This window comes from Elephantulus edwardii, unplaced genomic scaffold (genome assembly GCF_000299155.1).
Source record: "Elephantulus edwardii isolate Elephantulus edwardi_28Jun2011 unplaced genomic scaffold, EleEdw1.0 scaffold00104, whole genome shotgun sequence".
NCBI lineage: Eukaryota > Metazoa > Chordata > Mammalia > Macroscelidea > Macroscelididae > Elephantulus > Elephantulus edwardii.
The window spans coordinates 2,717,595-2,729,790 of record NW_006399854.1 but is presented as its reverse complement, the minus strand read 5'-3'; the positions used below and the strand labels follow the sequence as shown (position 1 = coordinate 2,729,790).

Genomic DNA, 12,196 nt, shown 5'->3' with positions numbered 1-12,196 from the left:
ATACAGAAATATATAAATATATATATATATATGCCGTTTTTAGTCAGTCACTGTGTCAATTCACTGGCCCATCTTGACAACATATCTGAAGTATGCAGAGGCAAGTTTGACGATGCAATTCCTCCAAGACAGACTTGTTCATTCTTTTGGCAGACTTCACAACACCACAGTCAAAAGCACTGATTTTTCTTCAGTCTTCCTTATTCTAGGATTCTGAGGCTCCGACTAACATACTTTGGACATGTTGTAAGAAGGGACTGGTCCTTGGAGAGGGACATCAAGCTTGGTGGGTGAAGGGCCAGTGCAGGAGGGGAAGGCCCTCTATGAGGTAGATTGATTCAGTGACTGGGGTAATCGGGATGGGTGTGTCAGAGAAAGTGTGATTGGTACAGGATAGAGCATGGTTTAGGGCTGCTGTACACAGGGTCGCTACGAGCTGCAAGTGACTCGACGGCACAGAACAACAACAACTTCCTTATTCTTTGCTTAACTTTCAGATGCACAGGAATCAACTGAAAATACTAAGCACTGTAGCTTCAATTGGTGCCGTTCAGTCTTGAAACCAATATCCTTACTCTTTGCATTTAGAAAAAGTCCTTATAAGCAGATTTTTCCCAATATTACATGTGTTTTGAGTTCTTTATTACTGCTACAATGGTTGTTGACTGTCATTATCAAGAGTGCAGGCTGGATCCAAGTAAAATGAAATCTCTGACATCTTTAACTTTCCCCCAAAATGATTAGTATCAGGAGCCAAAACAAGGTTAGCCAGTGACTGTGGAACAGATCATCAACTTCTAATGTTTAAATTCAAATTGATGCTGAAGAAAATGAAACTCAGGCCATAAGAACCAAAATATGACCTTGAATTTATTGCAGCTGAATTTAAAAATCTTCTCAAGAATAAATTTGAAACACTGAACACTAGTAGTTGAAGACCAGCTCTGTTGTGGGATGACATCATCCATTAAAAAAGTAAAAGGTAGGGAAAAACGAAAAGACAGAGATGGATGTTAGAAGAGACTCTGTAAATCACACTAGAAGTCAAAACAAACGTAAGAAATGCTGAAGGAAGTGAGCTAAAGAAACGATTACAAAGGGCAGCTTGAGAAGACAAAACATTATAATATGTAATGAGGTGGAATTAGAAAACTAAGTGAAGAAAAACATATTTGGCATTTCTCAAGCTGAAAGAACACAAACACAAATTCAAGCCTGGAGTTGCAATATTGAAGGATGCTATGGGTAAACTCTTAAAATGATGCAGGAAGCATCAAAGAAGATGGAAGGAATATAGAAACCCTGGGCCAAAAAGAACTGGTCAACACAGGATCATTTTGGAAAGGAGCATATGATAAAAAACTAATGGTACTTAATAAAAATGTGTATTTAGGGATGATAAAAAAAGAAAAAAACAATAGTAATGAAGGGAGAAGTTCAAGGTGCATAGAAGGAACTAATGGCATACTAATAGAAAACTTTTTTTAAAAAATTTATTATTAATTTCATTGAAAATTTAGAGACTTTGGATTTCTATTCATTCATTGCTGCACTTTTCTCCCCTCCCATCCCTCTCCCCTAGTACACTACCCTCTTGGAAAAGTAAAAGAAAAATTCTTTCACTGTTTTACAAACTCTCCGCCCAGGTCCACTCCACTATGCAGCCTTTGCTCTGGACTCCCGTCATGACAAAAATACCTAATCATATATCCCTTTTAAACAGTTTTCTCCCTTCTCTGTTTCAATGCAGTATACATTATTGAACCCATCTTTTTCAGTCTCCCCCCAACCCCGAAGTCAGCCCTGTTTTACAACAGTGGCACCATGCAGTATTTGTCCTTTTGTGACTAATTGAAAACTTGTAAGATAATGAAATAATGAAAAGGAAAAAGAGAGAAATGTTGTCAAGATGGGCTAGTGAATTGACAGAGTGACTGTAAAAACTGGCTGAAGCATGGTGGAGACCATGAGAATGGTGTCGGATAGGGCTGGATTCTGATCTGTAGTCCATAGATAGGTTCACTAAAAGTAGTAGTTAGCTTGACAGGACCTATCAATAACTTAAGAGTTAATTACTGTGGGTTCACATATATTAATTACCACAATACTGTAGCTAAAACACCAGCAACTGTAATATAATCAACATCTATAAAGACCAACTGTGAAGCATATGCAGAGGAAACCATGTGATCAAAGCATCTTTGTAACTGGGTAAGTGACTTAGCTTACTAGAGCAAGCACATTAGAAGTTTTAATGGCATTGGCAAATAATAATGACTATGTCAGCTTGGGGTTGGTATCCAGTTTGGGAAGAGGTGTGGAGCAGTACAATTAGACAAAGGTGTGTTCTCTTCTTTTGGTTAAGACTTGGTTGTGGACTGCTTGCCTGTTTTTTTGTTTCATTCACAATTGGGTATGAGCTGATTTGATTTGGCCTTGTGTTCAAAAAGGCCAAATCAAATTTGGGCCCTTGGGCCTGGTTTTAATTATTTTTGGTCAAACACTCTTCAAGTGGTATAGCACTGGCCTGGTCTATTCATTTGCTATACAGAGGTAACTCGTGGTTGCTGTGATACTAAACTGTGACACTGATGTGTCATATTCGAGAATGGTTACTCATGGTGGACAGGGTTTGGTGGAGCTCCCAGATTAAAATAAATTTGGAAACAGGAGTGGCATCCACTTCCAAAATAGCTTACCTCCAGAAACTCTATGAACTTAAAGAAACAGTGATAATCATACAACAGTGTTTAGGGCTTTCATGCATAGGGTCGCTATGGGTTGTCTACAACTCGATGGCACTTAACAATAATAACTCTCTCTCTCTCTCTCTCTCTCTATATATATATATATATATATATATATATAGAGAGAGAGAGAGAGAGAGAGAGAGAGAGAGAACATTTTTATCTCAAATATTGGAATATTGGTAACAACTAAAAGTATTTTTGTGAAATACTGTTTTAATCTAGTTTAAGGCCCTAGTCTGAGCCCCGTCTATAGTCCAATCAGTTCATTTATTGCCTTTCCACATTTCAGACCCACTATTTACCTGCCATAATTGCTCCAAAACCAGGTACCAAACAATCAGGAACAACCGCTATGCCTCTAAGCCTGCAGAAGTATTCAAAATACCTAATCCCCATGAAGTCCATGATACTTCGCTAACTCCAAATAGCTTGTTTTACAGAAGCCATCATCCCCAATTCCAGCTTACTGTTACACTATCCCTGGGTCTCACTACCTCTGAGGCCTGCTTGGTAGCCTTTTCTGATTTTGGGTATAACTAACAGGTCTGCCTTTTATCTATGTGAGTGTAAGAATCTGATATCATATTACAAAACATCCACTTAGTGAGATAGAACTGGGTGTGACAATCCCACTGTCTATTTAGTATGTAATAGACCATTTATTTATGTAACAGATATCTCAAACTTGCCTTATCCAACATCTATTCTCCAACCTGTTCTTCCTGAGTGTTCGTCATCTCTGTACATGACACTATTATGTAATTGGTAACTTAGATTAATAACCTAGCAATAATCTTTACCTCTTTTCTCTTTTCACCAACATTCCAATCTTCAGCAAGTTTAAAGTTTCCTTATCTAAGATCTCAACTATTTCCTGGATACAGTCATTCTTTATCAATACCACTGTTCTGACCTTACTCCAATTCACCATCATTTCTTATTGAACCATTGTAATAATGTGTGTTGTCATGTAATGTCGAGTTGAAACTGACCCATAGCAAATCTTTCAGTGGGTTTTCTGAGGCAATTAGTGCATGAAAGAAGACAGCCTATCTTTCTCCTGAAAGCAGCTGGTGGATTCAAATTGCATACCTTTGGGACAGCAGCAGAATTCTTTACCACTGAGACTCCAGAGCTCCCTACTAAAGACATAAAACTAGAGAAATAATAAAAATGAAGAACACTAAGTCTCTGCTTTCAAGGAGCATATATTTCAAGGGGTAGACCAAAATTATCAAGTAAATACAAATAAAATAATTTCTAAACTTATCAGTGTTTTGAAAAGAATTCTAGAATAAGGAATGGAGGAAGGCTACTTAGATAGAAGTAGAATAGAAGACTTGACAGAGAATATAATTGAGTTCAGAACTGGAGAAGGAGGAAGAACCAATTATGTGAAGATGTCAGGTATTAAAGCTCTGGTTGTTATTCTGCTCTGTTTACTTGGCTATGCTTACAGTATTTCTAGCTTATTCTTAAAGTAATACAGAATTTAGAATAACATGAAATCAGAAAATGGACCAATGTGAGAACAAAGTAATTGATCCTATGGATGCTTTGATGAGATGTCTGACTTTTCAACTACATAACCAACCAGGGCCTGCGGCCGAGTGTGAGCTCTGATCACAGAGGTAAGCTTCCTGCTGGATGGTCTCCTCCAGAGTAAAAAAACTGAGGCCTTACTTAAGAGCACTGGCATTTTTCACTAGCAAAGATTGAATCAGTACAAGCAATTATCTCACTCCTCCTTACAGCTTTCTCTACTGTCCCTACTATGTTTCTGTTGTTATGTACTATTGTGTCAGAAGAGACTCATAGCTGACCATCCAGCAAATTTTCAGAGGCCATAAATTGCAGGCGAGGAGACTGTCCTTCTTTCTTTCACAGAGTAGATGGTGGACTGAAATAGCCTGCCTTAGGCAGGCAGTCAACTTACTACTGGACCATCAGATCTCCCTGTTCCTCGGAGAGAAGGACTATTATCTATGACTCAATCAATCAAGTCAAGTTGCCCCTAAATAACATGCCTTATAACCACTGAAATTCTTGGAAAGAAACTAGTGGTATAGGCGTTTTAGTAAGGTTTAAAAGTTACCCAGTATAAGTTGAAGTGAAGAATGGACAATGACTAGCTTGCGAAAACAGACCTTCATTAATGCAAAACTCAGTAACAGGCATTGGGACACTCTACAGGGTGTAATCTTTCTATAAGAGCTTTGCTTTGTTCAGAACTTTAATAGCTGAGCTCTAGCTTATATAGAATTTCTGCTAATATTGTTGAGTTCTACTGAGGTAATTCCAACTCTTAGAAATCCATGTGAAAGAATAAAAGCAATAGAGCTTTCTTGGCATATCGCAGGTCTGTCATCTACAGAGCCACTGGTGGAGGATCTGAATTGCAAGCCTTTCAGTTAGCAATTGCGTGTTTAACCATTTGCACCAGCAGAGCTCCTTAATCTCTGGATATAGGAGACCCTAGGGCTAAGAGGGCATGGGCTATGCATGAAGCTGGGTGTAGAAAAGTAAAGTCATTCATCACTAAGTTTCAATTACCTGGACATACTGGAGATGACAAAGCATCACTCAGAGTGCTGGAAGGCTGCTGGAGAAGGCAGAACTGGATTTATGCTGCGGGAGATACACTGTCACACCTCACTAGTTCCCACAACACTGATGAAAATACAGAACTTGAGAGCTACAGGTATGTCATTTTGTAGGCTGAATATAAAATAATGACTCTCTGGAAATTATATAAAATAATATTTACACCTGCCACACTTTACTTTCAGGGAATCCCATACTCTTTAGGTAAAAATGAGCCCAGCTCACTGTTGTTGTTGTGTGCCATCGAGTCAGAGCCGACCCACAGCTGATCCTCTAGCAAGTTTTCAGAGGCAGTTAATTGCATCAGAGGAGACTGCTTATCCTTCTCCTGAAGAGCAGTTCATGGATTTGAACTGCTTGCCCTTGGGATTACAGCACATCTTCCAAGCAGGCCACCAGTGCTCCCTAGCCCAGCTCACTAGCCCTTAATAACCAGACTCCTTGCATGTAATACTTGTAGTTCAAAAATGTATTATACAATTTACATACCTTGACAAATGCAATTTCCATAGAAAGTCCTCCCCCCAGTTCTTTGTGTATGAACTATATATGTCTCTCAAAATTGAGATCAAGGTCCTTGCCACAGGTGTTCCCACTTCCACAAAACTTTCTGTAAGTCCCTATTCTGTTCTTATCCTTCATATTCACAATTAGCCTAGACCTATTAATGTTTTGATATAATCCTAGTAGACTAGGGACTTGATGAAGGCAGGAACCACTCAATTCACTTTTGCCTTTAGTACCTTAACTTAGCATCTGGTCCATAAAAAAAGTTTAGTAGATGTGTACTGAGCAAATAAACAAACTGAAAATGATGGTCTCTATCTTCAGTGACTATAAATCAATGGGGAAGGAAATCAGTGAAGGGAGAATAGCAAAATAGTAGTAGAGAGTGCAGTAGAAGGATGGGAAATCTCCTTCTGATTTACTGTTGCTGAAAACCCTCTGGAGGGTGAGCTATGAGTTGGTACTGACTTGACGGCACACAACAGCAATAGAAGAGAAAAGGAAATACATAATGTAGTCTATGAAAAATCAAAATCAATGAACATACCTGAACATGGGTATGTAGGATATAAAAGGATTCTGGGTAAGCTGTTCCCATCAGTGGTTGAGTTAGAACCTACACATAACTGATCTTCCTGCAAGCTTTTCAAGGCTGTATATTGTGCAGAAGACTGTCCATGTTACTACCAGAAAGTGGCTGCTGGGTTCAAATTGCCTGCCTTTGAGTTGGCAGCACAACTTCTCATCACGAGACTACCAGAGCTCATTCTGGTATACTGTTTTTGTTGTTTTGTATCACAGAAGCAGAACCGACAGAGGCAGTTAATCACATGAGAGGAGATTGTCCATCCTTCTGCCGTGGAGGATGAATAACTCAAAGCACTTGGGTGGTGAATTACCAACTATATTCTGAGAGAAGTGAGTTACGCACACCTGAGTCACTCCAAAGAAGTGTAAAAGGATTCAGAATCCTACACAGATCATAGAGTAGAAGATAAAAACTGTTACAGTGAAGAGTTTTAATATCACCTGAGAAGCAAGAGGTAGTCATCACAGGATTTTTTTAAAAAATTTATTTTAACAGAGGGTTCTCTACATAGGAAGTACACTATCATCAATCATATGAGGGACCATTTAGAAATCTATTAATTGGCTAATGAATACAAATATCTATTACATGTACTTGCTGCGCTAGCTGTTGTAACCACAGCCTAGAGAGAGGTTGTAAACACTTGTGTGTGAGTCATACAGACAGAAGAAAATAAATAGACGAGAACCTGTGGGTCTTAGCACTGTACTGGATTTGAAGATACAGCAAGAGACTGAAGTCAAGAATGGCTTCAGAGTTAGTGAAGCATGGACAGATATGAGACAGTAGATAGGAAGGGATTTGGGAACAGAAATATGGAAATAAAAATGTAAAAACTGAGAACAAATCATTTTCACACTATTAATATATCAGCAACCTTTTGTGATATATATATATATATATGTAGTTTTCCGTATCTTACAGATAGTCAAGACAGGTTAAAGAATTATTTCAAGTTCATAGAGATGGCGTTAAAACCTGGGCTTACTGATTCTAACTCCCTTATATAGTCTACTACTTCACAGTTGAGATCTCTTTTGAATGTGTTGAGTGCGCCCTATAGTTGAGCATACAGACAAAAACGTCTAATAGAAATTGAGGATGGAAGTAGAGGAGAGAATTTGTAATGATAAGCAATTTGTGAACCTGAAGGAGTAGAATAAACTGGCAAGGGAGAGTATAAGTAGAAAAATGTAGATGTACAAAAACAAGAGAGGTGAAGTTGGCAAAGAAGGAATGGTTAACAGCACTAAATGTTTCCGAGTTCATCAAGACTTAGGGCAGCACATTTAGCTGACTGCTAGAGTTCATCAAGACTTGAATGTGTAAACATCCACACAGGTGCCGTAAGAAACGACAAAAATATTCAGTGGCATAAAGAGATGCCTAAAATAGTCATAATATACATATTCTTATAATATTAATTAACATAAAAATTACAAAGACTGACATCCTTAAGAGGCATTACTGAATAAAGATGGTTTGGTATTTGGGCAAGCTCTGTTGGCCTAGTGGCAAGAAGCTGCACTGCAATCCCAGAGGTGAGCAGTTTGAATCCACCAGATGCTCTGCTGGAGAAGGAGGGACATTCTCCTCCTGTACCAGTCAGATCTGATTTGATGGTACACACACACGCGCGTGCACACACTTTTAAAAAAGAAGTGAAAAAAAGATGGATTGGTATTTGGTCCTTTTTAATCAGACCATCATATAATACCATAAGACAAATTGATAAGGAATGGTGTCACATTCATTGTTAAAAAAAAAGTATTTCATGATATCAAAAGTTTACAGGATCCTACAGGGTCTCCACAAGAAAAAGACTAATAACACAATTACAAAATGGGCAAAAGGCATGGAAAGACTTTTCACAGAGGAAGATATATGGATGGCCAACAGACACATGAAGAAATGCTCAAAATCACTGGCAATAAAAGAGATGGAAATCAAACCCACAAAGAGATACCATCACATCCAGAAGCAGTGAAAAAGTTTAACAGCACAGCAATCAATAAATGTTGGAGAGGATGTGGAGAGATGGGAACTTTATACACTGTTGGTGGAAATTGTAAAGTGGTACAACCACTCTGGAAGGCAATCTGATGTTTCCTCAAAAAGCTGAGTGTAGAAATTCCATATGACCCAGCTATTCCACTGCTTGGAATATACCCCAAGAAAATTAGAACTGAGGCACAAAAGGAGATCTGTACACCAGTGTTCATAACAGCGTTATTCACCATCGCAAGAACATGGAAACAGCCTAAATGTCCAACCATAATATAATGGATTAAGAACTTATGGTACATTAATACAATGGAATACTACACAGCACACAGAAGCAATGATTTTGAAAATCACTACCTAACTTGGGAGGAACTGGAGAACATTATGCTGAGTGAACTCACTCAGTCCCATAAGGACAAATACTATATATATAAGACCATTATGTTAGAAATAGATAACTAGTAAAATGTGTATGAGGATCCAAGGGGGGGGAGGGTAGAAGCAGGGAGGGAGGATAGGCAGGGGAGGGTAATCATAGGGTCCCACAACATGATGAGTAAAGGGAGGGTTGGGTAAAGGAAATGGGAAAGCTCTGGTGCGGAAGAACAATGTAGACGAACTCTATAAGTAAACTGAATAAAATAAAAATTTTATTTTTTTTAAAAAAGATACTACCACAAGAGTCCAAAATTAAGGCTGCATAGTGAAATGTACTTGGGGAGGTGGGAGGGGTGCAGGGGGGGGATTGTGTACCAGGAAGGGAGTTTTACTTTTACTTTTCAAAGAGAGGAGTGAACTGGGGAGGGGGGAAGGGGAGAGGGCTAGGCGGGGAGAGAAGTGCAGCAATGAACGAATGGAAATCCAAAATCTCTGTAAATGTTCATTAAAATTATTAAAATAAAAAAAAACAAGCATGCTAAAAAAATATACTACCCATACCTATTCAAGGAAGATGTGTTAATACAACTCATATTCAAATATAAACACTAAGTACCAAAGCTGCCAATTAGGAAATTGAGGATTTAAACTGACTTTTGTGGTCTCATATGGATCAAATATGCAATAAAGATACATTAATAATAATGTATGACTAGAATGCTTAGTTAGAAACAATGAAGAAGCAATAGTAGTTGGCAAGTATGGCCTTGGTGACAGAAATGAGGCTAGAGACAGCCTGCCAGAATTTTGTACAATGAATTACTTTATTCATTGCAAATACCTTTCTAAAAAGCATAAATGGTGACTGTACACATGAACCTCACTTGATGGATTATTGAGAAATCAGACTCACTACATCTGTGGCAAGAGATGTCAGAGAAGTGCACTGTCAGTTGTCACGACAAGGCCAGGGGCTGACTGTGGAACAAATCATTAACTGTTCATATGCAAGTTCAAACTGAAGGTTAAGAAAGTAAGAGTAAGTCCACAAAAACCAAAACAAAACCTTGAGTCTACTTCAAATAAACTAAAAAGTCATCTCAAGAAATTATTTTCTGTATTGAACACCAATGACCAAAGATCAAACAAGCTGTAAGATGACATCAAAGGGCATTAACCATGAAGAAAGTAACAGGTCATTATAAAGACAGGGAAGAAAGAAAAGATCAAAATGTACATCAGAAGAGACTGAGACTTGCAATGGAATAAAATGAAGCCAAACAAGGAGAAAGAATGTTGAAATAAGAGAGTCAAGCAGATTTCAAAGGGCAGCTAAAGAAGACAAAGCAAAAAGTTGCCTTATAATGTTTCACTGTAATGAAATGTGCAGAGTCAGAGTCAGAAAACTAAATACTGCATTTCTCAATCTGAAAGAACTGAAGAATAATTCAAACTTCCAGTTGCAATATTGACAGATACTATGGACAAAAGATTGGATGATGCAGGATGCATAAGAAGATAGAAAAAAATACACAGGGTAACTGTGCCAAAAACAATAGGTCAATACTGAACCATTTCAAGAAGTAGCATATGATCAAGAACTAACAGAAATGGAGACAGACGTTCCAGCAGTTGAAAGCTCTAATGAGTACAAAGACAGCACCTTTTATGCCATGGAGCTCGGACTTGGTAACTATCGTCTAATATCAATGAGTAACTGAATACCGTATAGTAATGCACTCAACTATCAAGTCTTTATAAAATAGGGGTTTTTAAAATCTAGAACATAAAATAATTATTTTTTTCATAAAAGAAAAAACTTATAAAACACTGAATGACACACAATTAGAACACAGCAAGGCTTTGGCTAAAAAAAAGAAGTAAAACTTTTGCTAGAAAACCTTTATGTTTGAGTGATAGCTCTGCTAAAGCACTTTTTATTTAAATGCTGATTCTTTGGTCTGAAAAAAATTAATGAAAGAGAGGTCACAGCTTGAATAAAACAACTCAGAAATCTTTTAGTACTTTAGCAGTTCCTTAGGACGTTAATTATTTCTTAGCATACATAAAAGATCCCAGCTAAGGTCGGCATGCTTGTAAGTATATTTTTTAAAAACCAAAACAACAAACCTATTCTTTTAAATACTGCCAACATGTACCTGATTTTTCTTCTCAAAATGGATCAAGGTTATTCTTATTAAAACCACCTAGACAACTGTTAAATCTTCTCAAAGTTATCCAACAAGATATACTCACAAATTGAATATCAGGCCATTTAGATTGACTATAAATTACTCTACCCTAACTTCTGCTATGTTTTACAAAGGGCTTTCTTTGTAAAAAAGTTAAAAAGAAGCAGACTTGGAAAAATATTTGGCAAAGGCCTGTCTGATAAAAACTCACACCTAAAATTTATAGAACGTTCCAGCACATTGACAAGAAAAAGACAAACAGCCCAATCATAAAATGGGCAGAAGAGATGAACAGATGCTCTACCAAAGAACATCTGAAAGATGGTCAGCAAACACATGAAAAAAATGCTCAAAATCACTATCTATTAGAGACAATTCAAGACAACAATGAAATATCACCCTACTCCAGCAACAAAGGCAAAGTTAAACAGGGTAGCAAACAACAAATGCTGGCAAGGATGTGGAGAGATTGAAACTCTCATACACTGCTGGAAGGAATGTAAAATGGTATAAACACTACAGAGGGCAGTCTGTTGCTATCTCAAAAAGTTGGAAATAGAAACACCATTTGACCAGCTACTGGGAATATAACCCAGAGAAATCAGAGCTGTGACACAAACAGATACATGCACACCTATGTTTACTGCAACATCATTCACAATAGTAAAGACATGAAAACAGCCCAGGTTCCCATCAATAATTAAATGCATACAGAAACTATAGTACATTCATTCAATGGGATATTACACAGCACTGAAAAACCATGAACTCATAAAACACTATAAAACGTGGATGAATCTGGAAGAAAAACATTATACTGAGTGAGGCTACATAAGTGCACTATTGTAATAATAAGATTGAGATGGAGTGGGAGGAGGAGGATCAGGAAAAGAATGGATAGATAATGAACACTGGAATACGTGAAAAGGAGGGCAATCTTAAAGGAAAGGATGATTAGAAGCCATATATATGACAATGAAAGCCTTATAAGGAAAACTGAGGGAAGGAGAGGGAGAGAAATGTGAATGAATTAAACCAATCTCTCTGTAAACCTTCACTAAAATAAAAAAATCAAATAAGAATAAACTCTGTTTAGGTTTTACAGATACAAATTATTTGTATAGACAGGAAATTATTTGTGAACCTGTAATGAGAGATATCATTCCACTTTT

General features: G+C 37.5%; 1 protein-coding gene across 1 annotated transcript in view; it reads right to left on the bottom strand.

Annotated features, from left to right (window-relative positions):
• The window catches only part of LRRC9 (leucine rich repeat containing 9), a 152,439-nt gene that overhangs the window by 96,347 nt on the left and 43,896 nt on the right, over positions 1-12,196 (bottom strand). The window lies entirely within an intron of this gene.